We start from the raw sequence: 12,301 nt of genomic DNA on the forward strand, positions 1-12,301 counted from the left end.
CTGAATCAGCAAACTGAGAAAACTACAGAATGTAATAAGCAATTGTGCTTAGGTTTCGTCGATTATGAAAAGGCTTTCAACTCAGTGGAGCACATAACAATTATACATTCATCGTGGGAACAAGGAGTAATTAAAAACATTGTAAAACTGCTCGAAAACATAATTATAAAGAGGGAACTGCTACAATTAAGCTACATAAACTCTCAGAAGAAAAAAAAAATAACATTTAGAAAGGCGTCCCTCGGGGTGGCACAGTTTCACCAGTAGTATTTATGGCATGCCTTCAAAGCATTTTTTTTTTTTTTTTTTTTTTTTTCAGAAAGCTAGATTGAGAGAACAAAGGAGTAAACATGGTTGCAACAAACTTAAACCATTTAAGATTTCCAGATGACATTGTCCAAATCTCTGAAACAGGAGAGACATAATAAGAAATGTTAAATGACCTAAATAGAGAATGCCTCTGAGTAGGGCCAAAGATGAACCGGAGTAAGCATATAGTAATGTTTGATCCTAATACACCAAAGAGTGTCATCAAAGTGAAAAAAAAAGAAATAAATAAAAAATCATGAAGTTGAGGTGTACAGTTACTTGGGGCAAATATTAAAACTAACGAAAAACAATGATAGCGAAATAAGATACATTATAACCGGATGAAAAGCTTTTGATAAACACTGGGACATTATGAAAAGCAGTTTGCCAGTATGAATGAAACGGGAAGTATAAAATAAATGTTTGATTCAAGCCAAGGTGTACGGTTGTGAAACCTTGAAACCGACAAAATCAATAGAAAACAAACTAATATGTTCTCAAAGAGCAATGGAAAGGTCAGTGTTGGGAATATCTTTGACAGGAAAAGATCATCTTGAGTGAGAAAACTGACTGTCAAAGCTATTGTAGACGTTATGAAAGAACAGAAACGGAAGTAGGCACGTCACGCAGCAAGAATAAGGGATAATCGATGGAGCAAGAGGTTGATGGACTGGGATCCAAGAGACACCAAGCGTAACAGAGAAGGGCCAGAAAGGAGATGGAGAGATGAGACTGCAAAGTTTGCAGGCAAAACCTGGCGACGATTGGTTCAGTCAAGGAATTCGTGGAGAAGGTTGAGAGAAGCCTTTGTTCAGCAGTGGACTTGCAATGGCTGATGATGATGCATGTATGTGTGTGTGTGTGTGTGTGTGTGTGTGTGTGTATATATATATATATATATATATATATATATATATATATTGTTACATAGCCTATGATTTCATCATCCTTTGTGTAATTTTAACGCACAGTATGCTGCATGTTTGATCACGAGCGTGTTCTGCCTCAGTCCCCCCCTTCTACCGTTATAGTAGAGGAAGTCGTCATTTCTGGAGTTCAGAGCAGGATTGTCAACTCTTTGTCCCCATGGCTTCATTTGCGCGTCCTTCTTACAAGTTGTATCAAGCTCTGCCGGCCCCTATATAATGAGCTCAGTCTCTGCATCATGGCCACTTAGATCTGCTCCTCATTTTGTTCACATCTCTGTCCTCCCCTGTACAGTTATTATTATTGTGAGTGTTTCAGGAAGTCTTCAACCATCTAGCAGCTGTGTAATTTGAGTATAACTGTTGCATTTTTTCTTGTGCTGTGTAGCATAAGGTTAGTTCTTAGGCCTAGTGAGGTTTTTGTAATTTATGTAGGATTCATTTTGTCAGCCAGTTTTAATATTATTTTGTATCTGTAATGATTTATCTTGCATTAACTGAGCATTACCCAGTGTATTTTCATTTTATCAGGGCTGACTTAGGTAAATTTACTCTTGCTAATTTCGTGTTAATAGAGGCTATTGCAGTTAACCATATATTTAACCTGTTTTTTGCCATTACATTATCCTTATGAGTCCTGAATGTTTTGTTGTTAGTTTGAGCATTAAACTTTAACTTGTAATTTTACCTAACTCTTTTGTTTTGAACCTGGAACTTTACGGGACGGTAGTGATTTTTAGTATTCTCACTTAAAGTGTACATTATCTTTCTCTGTTCCGTAATATAAATTTGGCGACCTCATATCAGGATATTCAGGATATTATCATAAGGATATTGCTTGATATTTTGTGACTGTTACTTATTCATGATGTCTACTATTACTACACTTGATGAAGCCAAAGATTTTTGTCAAATGTGCAAACAGTGTTGGATGTAGAAAACAGAACAAAGAATGAACTTAAGCTTGTTGCTCAACAATTGGGAATTGCTGTTCGCTCTCATCATTCTAAAGATCAAATTGTTGACATGATTAATGAAAGCTTGTTTAATGTAACTCCTCCAAATGAGCAAACGCAGATTGAATTAGCTAAGTTACAGCTAGCCCTGCAGGAGGCTCAGGCTAAGGAGGCGGAGTCTCGTGTTAAGGAGGCTGAATTTCAAGCACGTGCTAAGGAGGCTGAGTCTCAGGCTTGTATTCAGGAGGCTGAATTTCAAGCAAATGCTAAGGAGGCTGAATTTCAGGCACGTTCTAAGGAGGCTGAGGCATAAGTTGAAATTGCTAGGATTCAGGCAGACCATGAGTATCGCATGAAACAAGGTGGAACTGGATCATCTAGCTCTGATGATTTTGATGTGGCTAAAAATTTTAAACTTGTCCCTCCTTTTAATGAATCTGATTTAACGAAGTATTTTCAGTTGTTTGAGAGGGTAGCTACAGGTTTTAATTGGCCAAAAAAGTATTGGCCAGTACTCCTTCAAACTGTTCTCACCGGTAAAGCTCAAGTAACTTATGCATCTTTGCCTCAGGATCAATCTGATAATTATGATGTAGTTAAGAGCTTAATTCTTAAGGCCTATGAGCTTGTTCCTGAAGCCTATAGAGTAAAATTTAGGACAACTTACAAGCAAGATAAGCAATCCCATGTTGAGTATGCAAAAATCAAAGAAGATCTGTTAGTGCAGTGGTTAAATTCTAAGAATGTGGATTCTGATTTTGGTAAATTTAAGCAGATGATTTTGCTGGAGGACTTCAAGAGGTGTATTTATAAAGATGTAAGCCTATATCTTGATGAGAGAAGAATAGATAATTTGTCTGATGCTGCAGTTTTAGCTGATGAATATGTTCTCACTCACAAGAGATATTCTAGAGAAAAAGGGAAAGCTGAGAGTGAGTACGTTGCCTCTACTCAGAGTACAGGTAACAGGAAAGAGAATAAAGATGATGTTTCTCAGGAAGTAAATACCAGCTTCACCTCTAGATTTCAGAAAAGTAAATGTACTTATTGTAGTAAGCTTGGTCATACTACAGAGAAATGTTTCAGGAGACAGCGTGATGTGAACAAAAAGGAGTCTGTAAATATTCAGTCAATTGGTCTAGTGTCCACCCTTGAGAGTTCCCAGAATTCTTTAACTGAGTTAACTGAACCTGCTTTGAGGGGTAACTTAAATTCTCATGATGGAGCTCCTCTTTTGAGCAGTAACGTGGGTGACACTCTCAAGAGTTCATGTGCTAATTTCCTGTCTAATGGTTTTGTCAGTCCTCTGGACAGTAATGACAGGAAATCAGTTCAAATATATCGTGATACAGGTGCTTGCCAATCACTTATGCTGACCAGTGTTCTAGGTTCTAATGTTAATTCCTCTGATGAAACTGTAATCTTACAAGGTGTAGGGAATAATTACTTCTCTGTCCCTCTGTGCAGAGTGAATTTAGAGTCTGGTTTTGTTAATGGTTCTGTTATGATTGGGTTGGTTGAGACACTCCCAATGTCAGGTGTAACTTTCTTACTTGGAAATGATATTGGTGGAAGTCAAGTGTGTCCAGCTCCTCAGTTGTCTAGTGAGCCAGTGGCTGCGGCCCAGGATTGTAGTGTCCCTGATGTGTTCCCTGCATGTGCTGTCACTAGGGCTAAGTCTAAAGTTACTGGTGATTTAGAGGATAATGATGATGTTATCCTAGCTGACACTTTTCTTGCTAATTTGGACCACTCACCAGATGAGGCAGTGCCCCGTAGTGTTGATAATTTGTCTCGTCAAGGGTTGGTTGAGTTGCAGGTTGCTGACCCTGAGTTGAAAGGTCTAGCTAACTCTGCTTACAGTGAAGAAGAGTCAGCCGGTGCTTCTACTTGTTATTATGTAAAGTCAGGAGTACTTATGAGGAAGTGGAGACCCCCAACAGCATCAGCTGACTGTGAATGGGAGGTTGTACATCAAGTTGTCATCCCTCGTGTTTGTAGGCAGGATATCATTAGAGTGGCTCATGATTCCAGTTTGGCAGGACACCTTGGAGTGAGGAAGACTGTGGCACGCATTTTGAAACACTTCTACTGGCCAGGTATCTTCAGGGATGTTTCCTGGTATTGTAAGTCTTGTCACACCTGTCAAGTCGTGGGGAAGTGTAATCAGACCGAAAAGGTTGCACCTCTAGTTCCCATTCCTCCTTTTGAGGCACCTTTCACCCGTGTGTTGGTGGATATTGTGGGCCCTCTTCCTAAGACTTCTTCAGGATTTTTTTATGTGTTGACCCTGATTGATATGGCTACTCATTATCCTGAAGCCATTCCACTTAGAAATATCTCAGCAAAGAACGTGGTTAAGGAAATGCTGGGGTTCTTCACAAAGTTTGGTCTGCCCAAGGAGGTACAGTCAGACCGGGGAAGTAATTTCATGTCAAACGTTTTCAAGCAGTCTCTGAAAGAGTTGGGCATCACCCAGATCACGTCTTCAGCTTACCATCCCCAGACCCAAGGAGCGTTGGAGAGATATCATTAAACACTCAAATCGATGCTCAAGAAATACTGTTTGGAACATCAGAAAGACTGGGATAAAGGTCTTCCATTCGTTGTGTTTGCCGCAAGAGAATCTCCAAATGAATCACTGGGCTTCTCACCTTTTGAACTACTGTTTGGCCATGAAGTAAGAGGACCCCTTAAGTTACTCAAGGAATGCTGGCTGTCGGAGGAAGATGACGTCAACCTGCTGGAATATGTGATGAAGTTCAAAGAACGGCTGTCCACTGCTTTACAGCTGGCGAGAGAGAATTTAGGAGCTGCTCAGGAGAAGATGAAGACTTGGTATGATAAGAAGTCCAGGTTACGCCACTTTCAGCCAGGAGATCAGGTTTTGATTCTGCTACCAGTGCATGGGCAAACTCTTCAAGCCAAGTTTAGTGGTCCTTATTTCGTGGAGAAGAAACTCAGTGATGTCAACTATGTCATCGCCACACCAGATCGTAGAAAGAACAAGCAACTATGTCACATCAACATGCTAAAGTTATATCACAGGCGGGACGAAAATAATCCAGTCTGCACTGTAGCTGTTCCACCCGAGTCTGCAAGTGAAGCTCTCCCATGCAGTATGAGCCTGAGTGATAGTTTGGGGAAGAATCCTGATATCATGAATGATCTCCAGACTAAGCTTTCTCATCTACCTCCCGAGGAAAGGCAGGAGTTTTCGACATTACTGCAGGAGTACCCACAAGTGTTCCGTGCCACTCCAGGAAGAACCACTGTGTTGATGCATGATGTCGATGTTGGAGACGCAAAGCCAATTAAATTGCCTCCTTACCGTGTGAACCCAGTGAAAGTTCCTCTCATCCAGAAGGAGCTTGGCTACCTGTTGGACCACAAGATGATTAAGCCCTGTCAGAGCGAGTGGAGTTCTCCTGTCACTCTAGTCCCTAAGCCAGGTGGGTCACAGAGGCTTTGCATCGACTACAGACGTGTTAATCAGATAACCAAAACAGACACTTACCCTCTCCCTCGCGTGGAAGATTGCATAGACAAGATCGGAAAGGCTAGGTACATAAGTAAGTTTGATTTGTTAAAGGGATACTGGCAAGTACCTATGACTGAACGTGCTAGGGAGATCTCATGTTTTATAACACTAGGAAAGACTTTTGCATGTTCTGTAATGCCGTATGGTATGAAGAATGCACCAGCCACATTTCAGAAGCTCATGAATGTTGTAACAGAGGGTTTGGCAGGGTGTGTTGTTTATATTGATGATGTATTAATCTTCAGTGACAACTGGAAAGATCACCTATGCCATGTCAGTAAATTTCTTGAGCGTTTAGTTCAGGCTAATCTTGTAGCTAATTTATCAAAGTGTGAGTTTGGTCAAGCTAAAGTTCAGTACCTTGGGTATGTAATTGGTGATGGACATGTTGCACCACCAGGAGCTAAGGTTCAGGTTATAAGTGATCTTCCCAGACCTAAAAGTAGGAAAGAGCTACAAAGATTTTTGGGAATGGTAGGTTATTACTGGAGATTTGTTCTTAACTTTTCAATTCTTGTATCACCACTTACAGACCTACTGAAAAAGGGAGTTAAATTTGTCTGGACCGATAACTGTGAATCCTCTTTCAACAAACTTAAAGCTATTCTATTAAGTCAGCCAGTGCTCGCTACTCCAAATTTTGCTAAGCCTTTTAACATGGCTGTTGATGCAAGTGATACAGGAGCTGGGGCTGTTTTGCTGCAAGAGGATGATCAGGGTATTGAACACCCTGTATCTTATTACAGTAAGAAGTTCACTCCACCTCAAAAGAACTACTCCACTATTGAGAAAGAGCTTTTGGCCTTGATTTTGGGTTTACAGCATTTTTCATTTTATTTGTTTTCTGGTTTTGACCCCATAGTCATTTATACCGATCATAACCCACTGAAATTCCTTAGTAAGTTTAAAGATAAAAATCAGAGATTGACAAGATGGAGTCTACTTCTTCAGGAGTATTCATTAGACATACAACATGTCAAGGGGAAAGAAAATGTTATTGCAGATTGCTTATCTAGACTTTAGACAGATTATTTTAGAGTAATAAGAAATTTCCTTTGTAAATTTCTTTTTCTTTGTGGAGAGGTGTTACATAGCCTATGATTTCATCATCCTTTGTGTAATTTTAATACACAGTATGCTGCATGTTTGATCACGAGCGTGTTCTGCCTCAGTCCCCCCCTTCTACCGTTATAGTAGAGTAAGTCGTCATTTCTGGAGTTCAGAGCAGGATTGTCAACTCTTTGTCCCCATGGCTTCATTTGCGCGTCCTTCTTACAAGTTGTATCAAGCTTTGCCGGCCCCTATATAATGAGCTCAGTCTCTGCATCATGGCCACTTAGATCTGCTCCTCATTTTGTTCACATCTCTGCTAAGGAGGCTGAATTTCAGGCACGTTCTAAGGAGGCTGAGGCATAAGTTGAAATTGCTAGGATTCAGGCAGACCATGAGTATCGCATGAAACAAGGTGGAACTGGATCATCTAGCTCTTATGATTTTGATGTGGCTAAAAATTTTAAACTTGTCCCTCCTTTTAATGAATCTGATTTAACGAAGTATTTTCAGTTGTTTGAGAGGGTAGCTACAGGTTTTAATTGGCCAAAAAAGTATTGGCCAGTACTCCTTCAAACTGTTCTCACCGGTAAAGCTCAAGTAACTTATGCATCTTTGCCTCAGGATCAATCTGATAATTATGATGTAGTTAAGAGCTTAATTCTTAAGGCCTATGAGCTTGTTCCTGAAGCCTATAGAGTAAAATTTAGGACAACTTACAAGCAAGATAAGCAATCCCATGTTGAGTATGCAAAAATCAAAGAAGATCTGTTAGTGCAGTGGTTAAATTCTAAGAATGTGGATTCTGATTTTGGTAAATTTAAGCAGATGATTTTGCTGGAGGACTTCAAGAGGTGTATTTATAAAGATGTAAGCCTATATCTTGATGAGAGAGGAATAGATAATTTGTCTGATGCTGCAGTTTTAGCTGATGAATATGTTCTCACTCACAAGAGATATTCTAGAGAAAAAGGGAAAGCTGAGAGTGAGTACGTTGCCTCTACTCAGAGTACAGGTAACAGGAAAGAGAATAAAGATGATGTTTCTCAGGAAGTAAATACCAGCTTCACCTCTAGATTTCAGAAAAGTAAATGTACTTATTGTAGTAAGCTTGGTCATACTACAGAGAAATGTTTCAGGAGACAGCGTGATGTGAACAAAAAGGAGTCTGTAAATATTCAGTCAATTGGTCTAGTGTCCACCCTTGAGAGTTCCCAGAATTCTTTAACTGAGTTAACTGAACCTGCTTTGAGGGGTAACTTAAATTCTCATGATGGAGCTCCTCTTTTGAGCAGTAACGTGGGTGACACTCTCAAGAGTTCATGTGCTAATTTCCTGTCTAATGGTTTTGTCAGTCCTCTGGACAGTAATGACAGGAAATCAGTTCAAATATATCGTGATACAGGTGCTTGCCAATCACTTATGCTGACCAGTGTTCTAGGTTCTAATGTTAATTCCTCTGATGAAACTGTAATCTTACAAGGTGTAGGGAATAATTACTTCTCTGTCCCTCTGTGCAGAGTGAATTTAGAGTCTGGTTTTGTTAATGGTTCTGTTATGATTGGGTTGGTTGAGACACTCCCAATGTCAGGTGTAACTTTCTTACTTGGAAATGATATTGGTGGAAGTCAAGTGTGTCCAGCTCCTCAGTTGTCTAGTGAGCCAGTGGCTGCGGCCCAGGATTGTAGTGTCCCTGATGTGTTCCCTGCATGTGCTGTCACTAGGGCTAAGTCTAAAGTTACTGGTGATTTAGAGGATAATGATGATGTTATCCTAGCTGACACTTTTCTTGCTAATTTGGACCACTCACCAGATGAGGCAGTGCCCCGTAGTGTTGATAATTTGTCTCGTCAAGGGTTGGTTGAGTTGCAGGTTGCTGACCCTGAGTTGAAAGGTCTAGCTAACTCTGCTTACAGTGAAGAAGAGTCAGCCGGTGCTTCTACTTGTTATTATGTAAAGTCAGGAGTACTTATGAGGAAGTGGAGACCCCCAACAGCATCAGCTGACTGTGAATGGGAGGTTGTACATCAAGTTGTCATCCCTCGTGTTTGTAGGCAGGATATCATTAGAGTGGCTCATGATTCCAGTTTGGCAGGACACCTTGGAGTGAGGAAGACTGTGGCACGCATTTTGAAACACTTCTACTGGCCAGGTATCTTCAGGGATGTTTACTGGTATTGTAAGTCTTGTCACACCTGTCAAGTCGTGGGGAAGTGTAATCAGACCGAAAAGGTTGCACCTCTAGTTCCCATTCCTCCTTTTGAGGCACCTTTCACCCGTGTGTTGGTGGATATTGTGGGCCCTCTTCCTAAGACTTCTTCAGGATTTTTTTATGTGTTGACCCTGATTGATATGGCTACTCATTATCCTGAAGCCATTCCACTTAGAAATATCTCAGCAAAGAACGTGGTTAAGGAAATGCTGGGGTTCTTCACAAAGTTTGGTCTGCCCAAGGAGGTACAGTCAGACTGGGGAAGTAATTTCATGTCAAACGTTTTCAAGCAGTCTCTGAAAGAGTTGGGCATCACCCAGATCACGTCTTCAGCTTACCATCCCCAGACCCAAGGAGCTTTGGAGAGATATCATCAAACACTCAAATCGATGCTCAAGAAATACTGTTTGGAACATCAGAAAGACTGGGATAAAGGTCTTCCATTCGTTGTGTTTGCCGCAAGAGAATCTCCAAATGAATCACTGGGCTTCTCACCTTTTGAACTACTGTTTGGCCATGAAGTAAGAGGACCCCTTAAGTTACTCAAGGAATGCTGGCTGTCGGAGGAAGATGACGTCAACCTGCTGGAATATGTGATGAAGTTCAAAGAACGGCTGTCCACTGCTTTACAGCTGGCGAGAGAGAATTTAGGAGCTGCTCAGGAGAAGATGAAGACTTGGTATGATAAGAAGTCCAGGTTACGCCACTTTCAGCCAGGAGATCAGGTTTTGATTCTGCTACCAGTGCATGGGCAAACTCTTCAAGCCAAGTTTAGTGGTCCTTATTTCGTGGAGAAGAAACTCAGTGATGTCAACTATGTCATCGCCACACCAGATCGTAGAAAGAACAAGCAACTATGTCACATCAACATGCTAAAGTTATATCACAGGCGGGACGAAAATAATCCAGTCTGCACTGTAGCTGTTCCACCCGAGTCTGCAAGTGAAGCTCTCCCATGCAGTATGAGCCTGAGTGATAGTTTGGGGAAGAATCCTGATATCATGAATGATCTCCAGACTAAGCTTTCTCATCTACCTCCCGAGGAAAGGCAGGAGTTTTCGACATTACTGCAGGAGTACCCGCAAGTGTTCCGTGCCACTCCAGGAAGAACCACTGTGTTGATGCATGATGTCGATGTTGGAGACGCAAAGCCAATTAAATTGCCTCCTTACCGTGTGAACCCAGTGAAAGTTCCTCTCATCCAGAAGGAGCTTGGTTACCTGTTGGACCACAAGATGATTAAGCCCTGTCAGAGCGAGTGGAGTTCTCCTGTCACTCTGGTCCCTAAGCCAGGGGGGTCACAGCAGCTTTGCATTGACTACAGACGTGTTAATCAGATAACCAAAACAGACACTTACCCTCTCCCTTGCGTGGAAGATTGCCTAGACAAGATCGGAAAGGCTAGGTACATAAGTAAGTTTGATTTGTTAAAGGGATACTGGCAAGTACCTATGACTGAACGTGCTAGGGAGATCTCATGTTTTGTAACACTAGGAAAGACTTTTGCATGTTCTGTAATGCCGTATGGTATGAAGAATGCACCAGCCACATTTCAGAAGCTCATGAATGTTGTAACAGAGGGTTTGGCAGGGTGTGTTGTTTATATTGATGATGTATTAATCTTCAGTGACAACTGGAAAGATCACCTATGCCATGTCAGTAAATTTCTTGAGCGTTTAGTTCAGGCTAATCTTGTAGCTAATTTATCAAAGTGTGAGTTTGGTCAAGCTAAAGTTCAGTACCTTGGGTATGTAATTGGTGATGGACATGTTGCACCACCAGGAGCTAAGGTTCAGGTTATAAGTGATCTTCCCAGACCTAAAAGTAGGAAAGAGCTACAAAGATTTTTGGGAATGGTAGGTTATTACCGGAGATTTGTTCTTAACTTTTCAATTCTTGTATCACCACTTACAGACCTACTGAAAAAGGGAGTTAAATTTGTCTGGACCGATAACTGTGAATCCTCTTTCAACAAACTTAAAGCTATTCTATTAAGTCAGCCAGTGCTCGCTACTCCAAATTTTGCTAAGCCTTTTAACATGGCTGTTGATGCAAGTGATACAGGAGCTGGGGCTGTTTTGCTGCAAGAGGATGATCAGGGTATTGAACACCCTGTATCTTATTACAGTAAGAAGTTCACTCCACCTCAAAAGAACTACTCCACTATTGAGAAAGAGCTTTTGGCCTTGATTTTGGGTTTACAGCATTTTTCATTTTATTTGTTTTCTGGTTTTGACCCCATAGTCATTTATACCGATCATAACCCACTGAAATTCCTTAGTAAGTTTAAAGATAAAAATCAGAGATTGACAAGATGGAGTCTACTTCTTCAGGAGTATTCATTAGACATACAACATGTCAAGGGGAAAGAAAATGTTATTGCAGATTGCTTATCTAGACTTTAGACAGATTATTTTAGAGTAATAAGAAATTTCCTTTGTAAATTTCTTTTTCTTTGTGGAGAGGTGTTACATAGCCTATGATTTCATCATCCTTTGTGTAATTTTAATACACAGTATGCTGCATGTTTGATCACGAGCGTGTTCTGCCTCAGTCCCCCCCTTCTACCGTTATAGTAGAGTAAGTCGTCATTTCTGGAGTTCAGAGCAGGATTGTCAACTCTTTGTCCCCATGGCTTCATTTGCGCGTCCTTCTTACAAGTTGTATCAAGCTTTGCCGGCCCCTATATAATGAGCTCAGTCTCTGCATCATGGCCACTTAGATCTGCTCCTCATTTTGTTCACATCTCTGTCCTCCGCTGTACAGTTATTATTATTGTGAGTGTTTCAGGAAGTCTTCAACCATCTAGCACCTGTGTAATTTGAGTATAACTGTTGTTGCATTTTTTCTTGTGCTGTGTAGCATAAGGTTAGTTCTTAGGTCTAGTGAGGTTCTTGTAATTTATGTAGGATTCATTTTGTCAGCCAGTTTTATTATTATTTTGTATCTGTAATGATTCATCTTGCATTAACTGAGCATTACCCAGTGTATTTTCATTTTATCAGGGCTGACTTAGGTAAATTTACTCTTGCTAATTTCGTATTAATAGAGGCTATTGCAGTTAACCATATATTTAACCTGTTTTTTGCCATTACATTATCCTTATGAGTCCTGAATGTTTTGTTGTTAGTTTGAGCATTAAACTTTAACTTGTAATTTTACCTAACTCTTTTGTTTTGAGCCTGGAACTTTACGGGACAGTAGTGATTTTTAGTATTCTCACTTAAAGTGTACATTATCTTTCTCTGTTCCGTAACAATATATATATATATATATATATATATATATATATATATATATATATATA

This window comes from Coenobita brevimanus, chromosome 17 (genome assembly GCF_032717465.1).
Source record: "Coenobita brevimanus isolate Jiangsu-jjx chromosome 17, ASM3271746v2, whole genome shotgun sequence".
NCBI classification, from domain to species: domain Eukaryota; kingdom Metazoa; phylum Arthropoda; class Malacostraca; order Decapoda; family Coenobitidae; genus Coenobita; species Coenobita brevimanus.